Below are 17,315 nucleotides of genomic sequence, written 5' to 3' on the forward strand. Positions count from 1 at the left end.
AGAAAAAAAAATGTCAGCAGAAAGAAACACACAAACACTACATTTAGACTAAAGATTTCATGATTTCCAGCACCAGCGCCATTGATGGAAGCTATCTTCTGAGCCAGGGCAGGGAAGTCTTCTTTAATCAATATTTTAATTGGGTGGTTGTAGGTTTTTCGGACTTTATGGCCATGTTCTAGAAGCATTATCTCTTGACGTTTCACCTGCATCTATGGCAGGCATCCTCAGAGGTTGTTTAATTCCCTGTGAATTGACATTTAGGGCATCATCATACTAGAGAATGAATATGGTTGCTGCCTCCTGCAGAATTCTGGAGCTTGTAGTTTAGGGAGGAGGATTTAACAGCCTCACTAAACTACAAACCCCAGAATTCTGCAGGACTCAGAAACCAGATTTAAAGTGAATAAGTTCTCTAATGTGATGTAGTTTTGGTTACTTTAAGGATTAAGCTGGGTGCACAACATTTTAATCCTTGAAGATATTGTGAGCTGGGTGAGCCTGAGATTGTATATGTATGGATCCTTATGGACATACATATACCTATATGCACACACATGCACACATTTTAGTATGTTTGAAGTCCTGGAATGTAACCCCCCCCCCCAATGGATACAGGATTGTATGTCAGCTTGAGTAGGCTTTCATGGGGAAAAATAATCTTTATTTAAAAAGAGAAATGGATTATAAATTATAACCAGATGTAGTTGATGGCATTTATATGCACAAACATCCTTTGTTTAGTGGTGGAGGGGAGTTTAAGCACCCTTTTATTATAAATTATTTATGATCTCTTGTTGCATAACAAGGGTGGGAAATGTAAACTCTGAATCTGAATTAAGGCCTTGGTGTTCCCAAGAGGACCACTTCCCTTCCCCATAATTCAGATGTTTCCCAGCTTTGGTGCAGCTCCTTCTTCCCATTAAAAGGCTGGAGTGCATTTCCTAAGACTGAATTACCAACAGTAAGAGTTTTAAATATATTTGCTCCTATACTTCTGTCTTTTCTCTAATCACCCCAAAAACTTGTTTAAAAATTGATTTGGCCATTAGGATGAGAGATATTTGCCACATTGTCTCTAAGGAGAAAAAGATAGAAAATACCACAGAATGCCATTGCAACAGTAAACAAGGTTGAAAATGTATTGTTGAAGGCTTTCATGGACGGAATCACTAGGCCATCAAATGCTAATCAAGGTGGCCAGTTGAAACATTCACACCTAGCTCCAATGGACAAGAGTTCTTTCTCCCATCCTGGACTTTCCCCAGGTATATAAACCCAATTTTCCTAGTTTCCAAAAGACCTCACAACCTCTGAAGATGTCTGCCATAGATGCAGGCAAAATGTTAGGAGAGAATACTTCTAGAACATGGCCATACAGCCCAAAAAACCTACAACAACCCAAGGTTGAAAATGTACATTGGAAGTATCTAGGTAGGAAAGCTAAGTAGCCACTGACATGAGCTTTGGCAGGCAACCAAATTTCATCCATGAATCTAGCATAAATTTATGCTAGATTCTCTCCATCTCTCCAGGCATTTGGGTGATCAGGAGTGAGGGAATAAAATAGTTATGACATGAATTGCTGATGAAGCAAAGTCAAGCTTCAGTTCTGGAGGGGCCACAAAAGCCGGTGTTGGTCGGTAAAGCTGAAGTTTGCAACTTTTCGTTATTTACCTTTTAACCTTGAATTTGCATGTTGTTCTGATGATTCCCTTAGTCTGTGATGTTTTGCTAAGGAACATGGGAAAGTGGGTAGGTCTCTGTGTACAAGAAGCAGCAATGCTTAGCTGTAAGATAAAATATGGAATTTTAGTTTTAATATGATAAAACTAACATAATAATAAAGTAATATTTCCAAGAACCTTGTTATTTTTTAAAAGGTTTTGCAAAAGGCACATCAAATGTTATAAGAATGAATCCACTGCTGCAACTTTCAACTTCTATGAAAACTCCCCCTCACTTTTGCATTCTTCTAAATATTCAGAAATACTATTGACATTTTCCTCTGCTGTAATATTTGGCAGTGGGGAGATTTGGTTTTTTGGGGTAATTTCTGGTGATTTTCATTCATCAACAAATTCATACTAAGCACAGTGTTGCACTCATTTGGTAGGGGCAGAAATGTATATAATTGAGGAACTTATAGGATAACGAAGAGTTCTGTTTCACCTTTGAACATGTACTGATATATCGCCCATTTCTTGAAAATAACTGCAGCTATATGAAAGCGTAATTGTGGGTGTCCTTGAAGCCATTATCTGCATGCATGGCAGAGTTTAATTGATTATGCCTATACATTTTAAAAGGTGCCTTTCAAGTGAAGTGTAGCAGACAGAATGAAAGGACAATTAGGAGTAAATATAATATACATACAGGGTATATTAATTCTGGAGATTAGAAGAAATTTCAGAAATAAAACCTACATAAAATTACTGGATTTGTCATTGTATAAGTATAATATTTTTAGTCAAAAACTGACACAAAATACTGTGTTGATTCATCTATGGGTCAATGTAAGAACTATATCAACTCTCATCAAAAAAGGAACCATTCTGTTCTCTGAGCCAAACAGCAAAAGACAAGAGTTTAGATAAAATTAAAATGGTTGATAAAATGTAAAAACAGAACAGGAAGTTTCACTACATAGTCCTCGTTGGTGCCATCTTCTACTGTACAAGAGTTTAGTCTTTCCTGGGAGAATCTAAAAGAAACAATGTTTCCATTGCAATGCTACTCTTGATCTTTTTTTGAAAGCTTGGATGGAGTAATCAGGCTCCTCAAAGGAGCACCAAGATAGAGGAGGGGGTCAATACTTGCCTTTTACCACTCAAATTAGAGTATGGAGTGGTGCCTTCTTTTGCTAACAGTGAATGCTGTACCTTAACATTTATAAAAATAAAAAGGAACCATCTCCTCAGAACAAAATGATGAAAAGTTTTTCTGAATGCCTGGGCAGAAAAATGGTGGCAGCAGCAATGATCAGGGGCAGCTGGTCCCCTGAGGGCACACTACTGCTTTCCCTTCTCTCTACAATTACCCTTGATATATCCAGGGGTCATATCAGAATCCATAATTTTGATCCCAAGAGTATATATATGAGCTGGACTTGCACAAGAGCATATATGATACAGGTTTTGTATTTATGAAGACCATTAAAATTGTTTATTTAAACATCAATAATTTTTAATTAGGACATTTTGAAATATATGCTTTTAAGAATTTTCTAGGAGGCAGGAGAACCATAAACTTGACTTATGTTCACTTATTTCCAAGACTCTATCATTACTAGATGTATTATTAATACACATCCCCTGTATTTTTTTACTAGATGTCCACACTACTAGATGTTCACTGAGTAGTTCAGAACATAGTTACACTGACTTTGGAATATAACTTCATAAGGAGCATGTTGAAAGCATACAGAATCATCATTCCCAAGTGCTGTGATATAGTTTCATAGTTATAACATTCTGTCCCCCCTTCTAAACTTTCACCGCCTTCTTTGTTCCTAATTTAGCCCCAGTCTTAGTTCCCTAGACTGAGGGCACAAGAAGCTTTATATGTACCTGTACTGTGTGGCTATTTGTCCTGCATATGGAGTTCTGTGGTTGGGATAGTAATATCACACTTGCACTAGAGGTTGAGTAGAATAGGATTCTTACTTAACGCCGAGCACAGCAGCATCTTTTTCTAAAGTAATTTATTCCCACTTGGATGATGTCACTTGGGTCAAAATGCCATTTTGGTCAGAGAGTCAGGGAGCATTCAGTTTACTCATATTTTGACTGATGCTGGAAGAGGGCACCATTTGACTCAGGTTCCTACTACTCCATGAAACTTTGTGTCCTCCTTGCAAAAGCCCTGTGGTTTGGGCCAGTTTTATACAATTTATTGGAGTGATCACTTTCTGCAAATTATGCATCCTGGTAAGTTCAAAGGGGTCAAATTTAGGTACAGCCATAAGATTAGTTTTAGCTGGTTTGTCACAGAAATGTTTGCTAGGCAATAGAATGGGTAACTTTCACATATTACAAAACATTCATTTCTCTCTGTCAACTGGAAGAATAAAAGCTGGAAATATGAGAATTGATTTGGGGAGCTAAATTTTTCATCACACATCTGTGTTGTTGTGAGAATTAGCTTGATTATTCATCTTTTTTTGTGTCAGGAGTGATGAGAAACTGTAAGTCACTTCTGGTGTGAGAGAATTGGCCGTCTGCAAGGACGTTGGTCATGGGACGCCCGGATGTTTTACTATCCAATGGGAGTCTTCTCTTGTCCTTGCATAGAAGCTGGAGCTGGCAGATGGGAGTTCACCCCACTTACCAGATTTGAACCACTGACCTTTTGGTCAGAAACCCTGCCGGCAGAAGAGTTTAACCCATTGTGCCACCAGGGAGTCCCCAATGTTGCTTATGAGGATGCTGGAGATTAATGCCTGGCATTGTCTATGCAAATGTTCTTTTATTTATTCTCTGTCTTCCTAAAATTAGGTACACTTTACTATCTTTTGATATGAAAGGACATAATAATAACATTAGAAGAGGAGAAACAATGCCAGATTTCTCTGATCCCTGCCTCCAATTAACACACAAGGAATCACACACTCATTTAATTGAAAAACACATTCTTTGTTAAATATTTCTTAAATGTCTCTATTTGCTCCCACGATCTAGTACCTGGTGAATATTTGTATCCCATTTTGCCCTTTTGGGGGATTTTTAAAAAATACCTTTTCTGCCACAATCACTAATCCAAATAGTGAGTTATGCTGAATCTATTTGAGTTGTCTCTCTTTTATAACAAGGAAAAGTGCTCTTTCTAAATTGAGAGAGCCAAATTGAGACGTGTTAAAATACTAGTGATAAAACAAACCTATTCAACAGTGTCCTTCAAGAGACTTTTGGTAGTTTGATTAAGTAGTAATAAATAATGAACATTGTCATTACTTTTATGAAAGGTACAGGAGGATCTAAAGAAGCAAATACATTTCATTTCTGGAAATAGCATGATTAGAAAGTCTTGCTGGATTCCTATTAATGATTTTAAGCTGAAAAAGCAACTTGTATCATGACTACACATTTCCACATGAAATAGTCTTTTAAAACAAGTAATGCTATGATTGCATGTACTTACCAATATACAAAGTCTTGTAGCATTCCAGTTTTCTAAGAAACATTCAGATTGGATTTTAGATTCATGGAGGAATAAGGTTCCTTGGTGTTCGCAGTGCTTAACTTAAAAATCCTAGAACTGCTACGTTAGCTCCAAAATTAGACTTCAAGAATATGTTGTGTCTTACTGCTGCCAAGTATTGGTTAAGTGTCAAGTAATGCAGCTGGCTAGTTCTCTTATACATCCACGAGGGGCAGCTATAAACAGTGAGTGACAAATTTTCAGACCTTGGCAAAAAAGAGGAAATGATCTGAAGATGAAACTTTAAAAGTTCCCAAGTTCCTATAGTAGTTCCTCTGTGCTTCTTTTCTCATACTTATGGATGTGTTTATGGGGGTTGGATTGTTGAACTCTTGCTGAGTTCTCAGGAAGGCATGTTTTTAGAATTCTTTGGAAATTATACCTCTCTGCTATTCTAGTGGGAACCAAATAATATTACATTTCTGTTCATTGATGGATTATGTATTTACATATTTATTTATTTGAGTGATGTCCTATCTTTCTTCCATTATGGGACTCAAAGTATTTTGCGTCAGCAGATAGCCTTCCCCCTACTCCCAGTTTCTTTACTCGAGATTTCACTTACTCAACACTTTCGTAACTCACTCTATTTTCAACACAGATTAGTAATACAGAACCATTCATGCTCACCCTTTTGGTAGTAGAGTAGATCATTTTCTTACCAAACATACTTTTCAAGGAATAATGACCACTGCTTGGATTTTAGGAAAATGAGATTTTTTTGGCAGCCAGTCTCCTGTGGAAGCTACCAGAATGATTTTTCCAAATGCGTAATCCATGCACTAAAGCAAATATTTGATAGTTATTTGATGTGATGTGGTAACTGCACATGTATGTTGTTTCAATCACATTCTACAAACTATGCCTTACGAGGAGTGGTTTAGAGAACTGGGTATGATTTGCTAGGAGATGGGAAGATTCAAAGGTGACATGATAGCATGTTCAAATATTTGAAAGGATGTCATATTGAAAATGGATCAAGTATGTTTTCTGCTGATCCAGAGACAAAGGCATGGATCAGTTGATTCAGACTACAGGATAAAGCTATTTGATGGTGGAATTCCTGGTTCAAAATGGGGTGGAATCTCGTTCTCTGGAGGTTTTTAAACAGAGGTTGAATGACCATCTATCAGGAGTGCTTTGATTATATATTCCTATATGACAGGGAATTGCACTAGATGGCCCTTGTGATTAATCCCAACTCTATGGCTCTATAATTTCTGATGTATACTAAATGGTTTCTTCATAGTAAGTGAACCTTGCCATGTGTATTTGTTTCCTCCATGTGGTGCAGAATTGGGATGAAACATTGATGGAGAACCTGTGGCCCTCTAGATTTTAACTACTCAGGCTTTGTGAGACTGATGAAAATTGGAATCTAGCAAGACTTGGATGGCCACAAGGTATCCATATATGTTATCCTGATGTGATTGATAAAATGGCACTGAATTTTTCCTTTTACCCAACCTTGGCTTGGCATAGTATACCATAAATGCCTCTAATTCTTGCTGGCTGCACTGCAAATTTCATTGAACATAATATACTGGGTGGTTTTATAGTACTGCAAGGAAGCTTATCCACAGGATCTCATCACATAGTTCTTGGAGACTCTAGACGACTGAATGTGTGCAATACCAGCACTAATATAAATTGCTGTTTGGCTCCCTGTTGTGTTTCCTTATGTTAGATATAAACTGATTTATAACAAATGCAGTAATGAGAAAACAATTGGCGCAGGATACTAACCCTTGAAATGGGAGCTAGCAGGAAGATTGATTTGAGTTCATGTATATTAAGTCATTAGTAATCTCTGAGCAAAAATGCCAGCTGTTCAGACCTACTTTGTCTATTGCTGGAAAAGGTTGCGTTTCTGATAACTAGTGCTTACTGATGTCATTTCATAGAATCATAGAGTTGGAAGGGGCCTTGTGGGCCAGCCGGTCCAATCCCCTGCCAAGAAGCAGGAAAGTGGCATTCAAAGCATTTGTTACATTTTAGCTTTAATGTTGTTGCTAATAGTTCACTAGGATATTGTAGAACCAGCTGAAAGGGAAAATGCTTTCTATGCTTGATAAACATAATGGAAAAAAGGAAGCTAACAATTCCCAAGGTACTAGCATGCTTTGTTATATTAAAAAACCAAAAAAACCCAATGCAGTACACACTTATGATTCCATCTTTAAAAACTTTTCCCTTGGCAGTGTGGTATTAGAGCTTTTTTAAAACCAGGGACCACTTGACCAGGGACCACTTTGACCAGGGACTATTTAACCAGTGACCACTTAGATCAGGGACCACTCTCCAACATAAGTACTAAAAGGGTTACGAATCAGTTTTTGGTCAACTTCAGATTTGATTTGGGGTGCTGATTCAGAAAACTTCATTGGATAGACCACATCAGCTCTATTTTTTTTATACAGAATATATGCCATGGAAAGGAGTAGCAGGCGGTGTGAAAGGAGCAGAAATAAATAAAATAATATAAAATAAATAAAGAGGAAGGAGGCTTGTGGACCAGATTTTCGTCCTTGCAGCCCATTGGTGGTCTACGGCCCACAGGTTAAGAACCACTGTGTTAGAGTAATGCAAAAAACTAGTGTTGTGTCGTATAACTTTCATCCAGTAAGTGTTAATACAGAAACATGATGCTTTACTGGAGAAAACATAAAAATAGCAAAAAAAGTTTAAAGTGTCAGGAAATTATTTCCCATAATCTCATACTTTAAAAAACCCCTCAATCTAAGACTATAGCAGAGAATGACTTCTTTGTGCAATAAACACCAAGCAAAAATAATTTATTTTAGTGCTGAGCTTAATTATAATTCTTCCAGAAGTATTAATGGCCTGCAATTTTTTTCTTTAAATAAACCAATCTTGCTGACCTAACAAAGGAATAACGACACCAGACACATGATAAAATAAGGGCACCTTTATTAATGGCTTTGTATTTAAATGTTAAATTTGTTACCAATTTAATGTGGAGCATGTTTCCAAAAGGTGCCAAATCTGTTTGAACATACTTTATAAGAAAAAAACATACTGAGGTTCTGCATTCTTTTTGCTATAAAATCAATTTTTCCGAGCCTTGTACTGAAATGATTTGATACATTTTGATAATTTTGATAATTTTGATCTGTGCATAATATTCTACTTGTAGCCAGCAATGTGGATACCTGAAATTCACTTTTCAGTTTTTTAGGATTTGGTACCTTTTGGGGGAAAAAAACTTCACAAATGTGCTAAGCAAAAACTAAAAGTGGAGAGCAACTGAAGTGGTAAGTCTAACTTAGACCACAGCCTCCTCAGGGAGAAAGCACCATAGTCCCCAAGAGGGAGTCATACAATTGCTCCCAGATCAGCTACAAAACTGGAAGGCTGACCTGTGGGTGCCAACCCTCAGGTCCCGTGGTCTCTGGAGAGAGCAAGACCCCGGGGACCAGCTACAAGGGTAGTATTTTATTTCGACCTCTGATCGCATGATACTCAAGGACAGTTCTAGATTCCATCCTTTGCCAAATATGTGCCAGAAGGTGCTTACTGAAGTTAAAGTTATATCTTTTCTGGCAAAACCTGCCAGTGAGTGAGGTACTATTTTAAGACATTACTTTATCTAGTTGTCTGGTCCTCCATGACAGTGTAGATTAGGTAAAAAAAATCCTTAATGAGGAAGGGGAAATTACGGCCCAGCCTAAAAGCAACCAGAATGTTCACACTATAAAAATAGGTGGGAATGTGGATCAAGGAGCTCCAAAGAGGGGGAGATGGAGGCAGAGCCACTTTTAAACAGACTAACCTAGCTCTGTCCCGTCTCCCCACTTTCATGGCACCAGGACAACATTTAATAATTGGAAGATGGCAAAACATTGGAAGTTAGCAAAGTGACTTCTCATTTGCCATTACACTAAATTGGTGGAGACTGAATTCCATCAGTTCATTAAGCTGGTTTCTTTGGAGATTGCAGGGTTGGATTAAGGCATCATAAAGCTCCCTGTGATAGTAAGTTTTACAGGCATTGCCATTACCAACATTTTATATAATGGTAAAATCTGTGTAAACCATGAAATGAATTTTTAAAAATGTACTTACATGTACTTCAGAATACAAGGCATCAAACCATAGTTAATATATGTAAATCTAGCCCTGTCAATTTCCTAAAAGACCATTGCCTTCCACAAGCAGATGGGTTGTGCTGGTAAGTTACTTGGGTGAGCAATCATTTTATGTGAAATGACCTGCAGCTTTTTCTGAAATGAAAGAATCACATTCTGTGGTTTCTTCACTTCACAAAAGGGAAGTGTTTGGGTATTGTGTTGGTCTAATACCAGCTGGTGTAGGCTATGTTTCAGAGGAAGGAACTGCAAAACTATATCTTCCTTACCTAAGAAAGCCCCATGAAATCCATGTGGTCACAATAGGTTGACAGGCAACTTGAATGCACACACACACACACACACACAACATATTTGGGGAAGTAAAGAGGCTGAGGATATTGTTGATGGCACCATCACTCCCAAGACACACAGACACGATCTGTGGGAACCCCATGATTGTCACAAGTTAAAAAGTCATAGGAGAGAAAAATTTTGAGAGGGAAGGGACTGAATGTGATGTAGACTAGTTGCTTCATCACAATAGAGAAAAAATCCACTTAAAATCCAGTTTCTGCCTCCTGCAGAATTCTGGGGTTTGTAGTTTAAGGAGGATCCTTTAACAGCCTCAGTAAACTACAAACCCCAGAATTCTGCAGGTGGCAGAACCCGGATTTTAAGTGGATTTTTTTTCTCTAGTGTGATGAAGTAGCTAGTTCAGTAAACACAAAAGTGTTGTATAGGCAGCCCCCAAGTTATGAACAAGTTAGCTTCTGAAGGTTTGTTTTATTTATAAGTCAGAACAGATACATTTAAAAAATGTAGCTCCACCATTCTCTCACACACACACACACACACACACACACACACGTTAGCTTTGGATAGCAAAGGGAAGGGTTAACATCCCTGTAGTATTTCTTTTGCTCTCTGTGCCCCTGTCCAAAAGATTTCACATCACTTTCTGTCTCTGTGATCACTGGATTTTGAAAAATTTGGTGACACCTTTTCCCCATGATAGCTTTTCCAGGAGTGAATTTATTTATTTTTGGGGGGGGGGGTAGATTTATTACACTTCCTGTTGTCCCCCCTCCGTTCTTAACTGTGAGTAGTTTGTAGTTGGGGATTGCCTGTACAGGCTACAGAAGAGGAAATGGAAAGCCAGAGCGATATGTCAAATAAAGTTGCTGGAATCCTGAAGAGCAGACCCACTCCTTAAGACCTTGTAATATATTGTTCTACTGTGCATATTCACGAAACTAAAAACACTGATTCTTGGTACCAAAGACTTGTGCTTCTCCTCTTCTTATTTTTGCTTCTCTTTATTATTAGAATCCGTCCTGGTTGTAACATTGTTCAGGTCTACTATGATATGTGTTGCCTTCTTAATGCATAACAGCTTTAAAGGGTAATAGGGAGGAAGTATCACAATGCATATAGTTGTACTTTGTTGAAACGACAGCTTGATAAACCATAATACTTCTCAACCAACCAAATCTCAGATGCAAGGTCATTTGCTGCTTTAGTCATACTTTCCCCAAGAAATCACTGTTTTAATCCTTTGTTCCTTATCCATAATTTAAACCAATCCTTGATATGCTTTTCTGCATTTGCTACTGTTTGCCATTGTTACTCTTACTTCTCTTATCTCTACTTGTTGATTCCTAACATCAATCTTTGTCAGCTTGGTTGGAGTCATCCCAATGTGTTGGCACCCAGAACATAAATCCTTTCTTGTCTTCTTGTTATGTGCTAGAAAAAGGAACCAATTTTTTTCCTCTACAAGATGTTTGCCAATATCAGGGAGAGTTCTGGTATTTGTATAAATTGCACAAATCCTGCAAAGGAGTAGTTTAGTGTTGTGTACTTTCAAGCGATTCCCCACTTATAACTGGGTAGCAGTTGCCTATTCCATGGACCTTTGCCTCTTTTCCTATAAGTCGGCAAGTCCTTCTGTGCATACTGTAAATGTGTTTCACCTTGTGAATGAGAAAGACAGAGATCTACAGAAACTTTGGCATCCCTTCCTCTATGTATAGGGTTTATGAGAAATCCTGTAGTGGTTAATGTTTTCTTGATGGGCTATTCTAATAGCTTATCTTAATAGTAACTTACTAAGACATAGATACCTAAGTAATTGAAGAAAGAGGATGAATGATAAGACTATCATTCATAGCTATTACATGTGCTTGCAACCTGTGCGATATTCCATATAGATTAAGGATTTGTATGCAATTTATTTTGCGTGAAAGGTGTAAATACCTGTGAAAAAGCAGTTTGTTTGTATATGCACATACATAAAGCTAGTGATAAATGGTATGGCTATTACATGTGCTTGCAATCTGTGCAATATTCAAAATAGATTATTGAAGATTTGTGTGCAATTTATTTTGTGTGAAAGGTGTAAATATCTGTGTGGAAAATGCATTTTAGTTTGTATAAGCACATACATATGCTACACACAACCATCCCATGTGCAACAAGTATAAAGGAGAGAAATTCTGTCCCAGGGATCACTAGGAAAAAAGCACTAAAACTGCTAATACTATGATACCCTTTCATTAATATAGGAAATGACAAGGCTACTCATTTAATCCTGTATTAGGCATTGAGGCTATAAGGAAGAAGATTTTTAGTTTCAAGCAGAAAGTCAGTAAAGGGCCACATGACTTACTTAGACTTTATCTCAATTTTAATAATGTATTATTTGGATAATAATGTTAAAGCAGGTTTTATCTTCCTAACTCAACCTCCTGGAAACATAAACTATTCAATAAAACTAAATTGTCAAACAATCAGAAGAGAGAAGAGTATGGTTCTAACTAATCTATATAAATAAAAATGTAATGTTAGTTTGTGAGATTAATATAACTCAAAACCCACTGGACGAATTGACACCAAATTTGGACACAATACACCTATCAGGCCAACAAGTGACTATCACTCATAAAAACATTGAAAAACACAGCAGAAGAGTCTTTAAAATCTAAAAAACAAAAATTACATTACAACGCATGCACAAAACCACATATATACACAAATACAAATATATACACATATACACAAATATATACTCACACATATATGCATATATACACACACAAACTCATATACACAGACTGGGCCACAGCAATGCATGGCAGGGGACGGCTAGTAACATAATGGAAAGGTAGCATGAACGCTTTCTCCCACCATATTTACTTGACAGCAAGGGAGCAAATATATTTTGAATCTCTGACTTTGTCCTTATGAGGAGATTAAAGGAAAAATGTATTGTGTAAACACTTGTAAATAAGTGCAATGGACAGGCCTATTAGTTACAGAAAAATGCAACAGAATATAACATTGACAGACTATGCAAATAGACTGTGAGACTCTTCTGTTCCTCTAAAGTCTGGCAGTGTCATAGTACAGATGTTAGAATTATGCTTTCAGAAGATAAAGTTTCTGGCTGTTGACAGTTCCACAATGAGTCTTTGAACAGTGTTGTTGACCCTGGAGGACCTTTGGAATAATTCCTGCTCAGCACTTTAAAAAGTCAAAAGGCTGTGAAGTTTATTTATGCATCTAGATCTATCAAAATCAACATGTAATCTTATTGCTGTCATTGTTTAATCCCATGTGCATGGAGGGTTGATCTTCCCAGAAGGACCATAATATGTAAGCTGGATCATACCACAGCTTTGAATGCAAACAATGCTTCACCCCAGTGCTCTTTCTACCACTTTAGAATAAAACATGATATTGTTGGAAAACATGCAATGCTACCAGGGTGCTTGTGGTTCCTCATGAACATTGTGGTCTTAGAAACATGATTGTGTCAGGGAACAAAACATGTTCCACATGTTTTGTATTTCTTGTGAATTGTGCTGGTGTTTCTGTGGTTGTTGTGGATCTGGTTAATGCAGGGACCTTTGTTAACATCTTTTTAATGTGCTAATAAGCTCCACGTAATCCACCCCACTAGGAGCCCCCGGTGGCGCAGTGGGTTAAGCCACTGAGCTGCTGAACTTGCTGACCTAAGGGTTGGTGGTTAGAATATGGGGACTGAGTTGAGTTCCTGCTGTTAGTCCCAGCTTCTGCCAAACTAGCAGTTTGAAAGCATACAAATGTGAATAGTTCAATAGGTATTGCTTTGGCTAGTTAATGGTGCTCCATGCAGTCATGCCGGCCACAGGACCTTAGAGGCATCTACGGACAAGAAATTGGCTTAGAAATGGAGATGAGCACCATTCCCCAGAGTTGGACATGACTAGACTTAATATCAAGGGGAAACCTTTACCTTTAATCCACCCCTTTAAGATTTAGAACCTAAGTGGTCTGTATTTTCTAAAATACAGCAATCTCATGATGTCAAAACACTACCACTTTGGATCCTAAGCAGAAATAATAATTATAAGACAGTTTAGAAACAATTTTTCTTTGTGAGTCAAAGGCTCCTTGAACTGCACTTGTGTTAATGTTGTTAGTATGAACATCTAAGGCAGCATTTCTCAACCTGGGGGTCGCGACCGCTGGGGGGGTTGAATGGGCTCTTCAGAGGGGTCACCAAAGACCATCAGAAAACACACATTTCTGATGACATTAGGAACCCCTTTGACAGAGAAGGCTGAAGATCTCTTTGCCTGTCCTCTAACTTTTTGGGAACCAGATGGTGAATCCTCTCACCAAAAGCCCTCCTCTCAGCCAAGGGGAGGGCTCTTTCTGACACTCCAAGCAGGGAGGAGAGAGCGAGCATGCTTGGCACATGGGAGTATGGTGCTCATGCATGGGTGAGAGAGAGCACATGAGGCTGGAGTCCCTTCAAGGTGGGGGACTGAGCGTGGCCCAGCAGCATCAGGAGGAGGAAGAGCAGCAGCAGCAGAAGCAGCTTAGGCAATTTATAACACTATTTATTAGAAAAAAAGTCAGACTTTCCTTTTACTTTTTTTAATTAATGCTCCCATTAGAAAATGCATAAGGATGTGGGTGAACTACAATTCAAAAAATCGTGAGTCAATCTTCCCCAAATTCACATTTGGCCATGTTGGATCTGTGTGCCAAGTTTGGTCCAGATCTGTCATCAGCTTGGTTCAGTGCTCTTTAGATGTGGGTGACTACAACTCCCATATGCCAAGGTCAATCTCCCCCAACCCACTAGTACTCAAAGTTGGTCATATTGAGTATTTTTGTCAAGTTTGGTTCTGATCCATCAGCTGGGTGCACATTGCTCTGTCGATGTGGGTGAACTATAACTCCCAACCTCTGAGGTCAGTCCCCTTGAAACCCCACCAGTATTCAAAGTTTGGCATATTGTGTATGTGTGGCAAGATTACTAGTTCCATCACCAGTCTGGTACAGCATGTTCTCTCTGTGTGTGAACTACAACTCCCAGAATTCTAAAACAGCCCCAACCCCACCAGTTTTCAATGTTGGGCATGTAGGTAGTGTGCCAAATTTGGTGCAGATCCATTATAGGCTGGGTTCAGGATGCTCATTGATTGTCAGTTAACTATACATCCGAGCAACTGCAACTCCTGAATGACAAAATCAAGTTCAACAACTCCACCAGTATTCATATTTTGGTGTATCAGGTATTTGTGCCAAATTTGGTCCAGATCCATCGTTGTTTGGGTTCACAGTACTCTCCGGATGTAGGTGAACTACATTTCCCCTAAATCACTTTCAATTCCTCCCAAATTCCTCCAATATTTTTTGTTGGTCATGGTGGTTCTGTGTGGGTAGTTTGGCCCAATTCTATCGTTGGTGGGGTTCAAAGGGCTCTTTGATTGTAGGTGAACTATAAATGCCAGCAAGTACAGTTAACAAATGACAAAATCAATCCCCCCAATGCCACCAGTATTCAAATTTGGGCATATTGGGTACTTGTGCCAAATTTGGTCCAGTGAATGAAAATGTCCTGCATCTCAGATATTTACATTGCAATTCATTACAGTATCAAAATTGCAGTTATGACATAGCAATGAAAATAATTTTATGGTTGGGAGTCACCACAACATGAGGAACTGTATTAAGAGGTCGCAACATTAGGAAGGTTGAGAATCACAGGTCTAAGGAAACATGTTTCCTATTCAATGAATAAACAACAGTGTATTGCCACCTTTTGACCGTGTAGCATAGCTGCAGCTTCTAAGATGTATTTTTAAACATCTGACATTTGGAAATACTCAAAATGGCATATTCTAATCTTTTGACTTTTATGGCTTTCAGTAAGGCGTAATAAAGAAAACCTTGTGTCATACTGTCTTGTTTTAATACTTCCCACTCACTTGATGCATGAAAAAGATTGGGAGGAAATGCGTTAAAAAGATGTTATCTGGATTTTATTCTAATTGGTATTTATTTTTCCTTCAAGAAGAATATGTGATGCAGTGCCATGAGCTATCTTGAGACATAGTGAATTCTATCTAGCCTGGACTCTTGCTTATTATTTAAATGGCTCATAATGTTGGGATTTAAAGGATTACTTTATGATCTTCAGGAGAAGATTCCTGAGCAAACTTGACTACAGCCAAATTTAGGCATAATGTATGTTTTGTGGCATTACTGGACTTGAACAGCTCAGATACAATTGGTAAGGGCACTTTTACACTTTCTGTTACTCTGGATGCATACTATGGAAGCCTGGAGTTTGTAGTTGGTCTTCAGCTGTGAACAATAAATACCCCTCTCATTTTCAACATGCAGAGTTTTACAGGTTAGAAAAATTGATGTAGAATCATTGTGCTATAACTGTGGAATGTAAAAAAGCTTTAACTTCAAGTTATCAATCTTTGTAAACTTTCTCCAAGTGTTAAATAATCTTTTCTCCACTAGATGGCACAATGTCACCTTTCTAATGATTCTGAAATCCATAAAAGCTGTGTCTTAGTGTATTCACTGGTTGTGTGTTCCTCCACTTTTGTTTACCTTTCTAATGTCTGATTTGTATAAATGCATCCCTTTGCTAAGAGAATGGACTGTTTATTTGTTTCAGATGCAGTAAAGTCTAAAGATGACCCCAGAAACTCCAGTCTTGAAAAATCAGTGAGGGAATAATTGTTATTGTCTTCAATATGGTCATTTTTGAGCTAGGCCAATGGGAAACAGCTGAGCAAGAGTTCATCCAAAGTTTCAACTCTATCTCCAGTTGCCTATAAGAGACAAATACTTTTTACTGGATTGTTGTGAGTTTTCTGGACTGTATGGTCATGTTTCAGAAGCATTTTCTCCTGATGTTTTGCCCACATCTATGGCAGGCATCCTCAGAGGTTGTGAGGTCTGTTGGAAACTAGGAAAATTGAGTTTATATAACTGTGGAATGTCCAGGGTGGGAGAAAGAACTCTTGTCTGTTTGAGGTAGGTGTGAATGTTGCAGTTGGCTACCTTGAGTAGCATATAATGGCCTAGCAGCTTCAAGGTCTGGCTTGCAACATTCTCATCTACCTCCAACAGACAAGAGTTCTTTCTCCCACCCTGGACATTCCACAGATATAGAAACCCAATTTTCCTAGTTGCCAACAGACCTCACAACTTTTGTGGATGCCTTTCATAGATGCAGGTGAAATGTCAGGAGAGAATGCTCCTGGAACATGGCCAGACAGCCCAGAAAGCTCACAACAACCCAGTGATTCCGGCCATGAAGGCCTTCAATAATACAAAGACTTTTTATTACATTGCCTATGTTTTAATCAGCTCATCAATGCAAGGATCTGTTCTGTTGTCCAGTTGTTGTTTCGTTTATGGCCTATGTTAAACTAATTAACACTGTTTGTGTATTTGCATTTCAGTTTCTTTTGATTACACAATTTATAACTGCATCCTCTAACCAGGCTTATGAAAACTGAAAATTGACATTGCATTTCATTCACGTGATGAAGTAGACAGTGCCTATCAGCAAAGCTTTGGTGGTTTTCATGTCAGTGGGACGATGAATCCAGATCACGCTTTTCAGTTTCTGAAAAGGATCATTTCTTTATAGTTGAAGATTACACTTAAAGCAGGTTCACAAATCCATTGACATGGGAGCCACTTGCAAACACAAAAATGTAT

The 17,315-nt window shown here is 38.2% G+C and overlaps 2 protein-coding genes across 8 annotated transcripts in view; one reads left to right on the forward strand and one right to left on the reverse strand.

The window, feature by feature from the left end:
• The window catches only part of MED12L (mediator complex subunit 12L), a 193,037-nt gene that overhangs the window by 66,088 nt on the left and 109,634 nt on the right, over positions 1–17,315 (forward strand). The gene's annotated exons all lie outside the window — the stretch shown is intronic.
• P2RY14 (purinergic receptor P2Y14) overlaps positions 1–17,315 on the reverse strand; it is a 36,746-nt gene that overhangs the window by 3,387 nt on the left and 16,044 nt on the right. For 2 of the 3 annotated variants that reach the window (XM_060767710.2, XM_060767712.2), the window contains exon 2: positions 1,678–1,790. The gene's annotated coding sequence lies outside the window, so the exon portion shown is untranslated. Of the gene's footprint in view, positions 1–1,677; positions 1,791–5,139; positions 6,006–17,315 lie in introns of those variants that run through there. The other variant, XM_060767711.2, reaches the window with a different exon arrangement.

The sequence above is a fragment of the Anolis sagrei genome, chromosome 3 (assembly GCF_037176765.1).
Source record: "Anolis sagrei isolate rAnoSag1 chromosome 3, rAnoSag1.mat, whole genome shotgun sequence".
NCBI lineage: Eukaryota > Metazoa > Chordata > Lepidosauria > Squamata > Dactyloidae > Anolis > Anolis sagrei.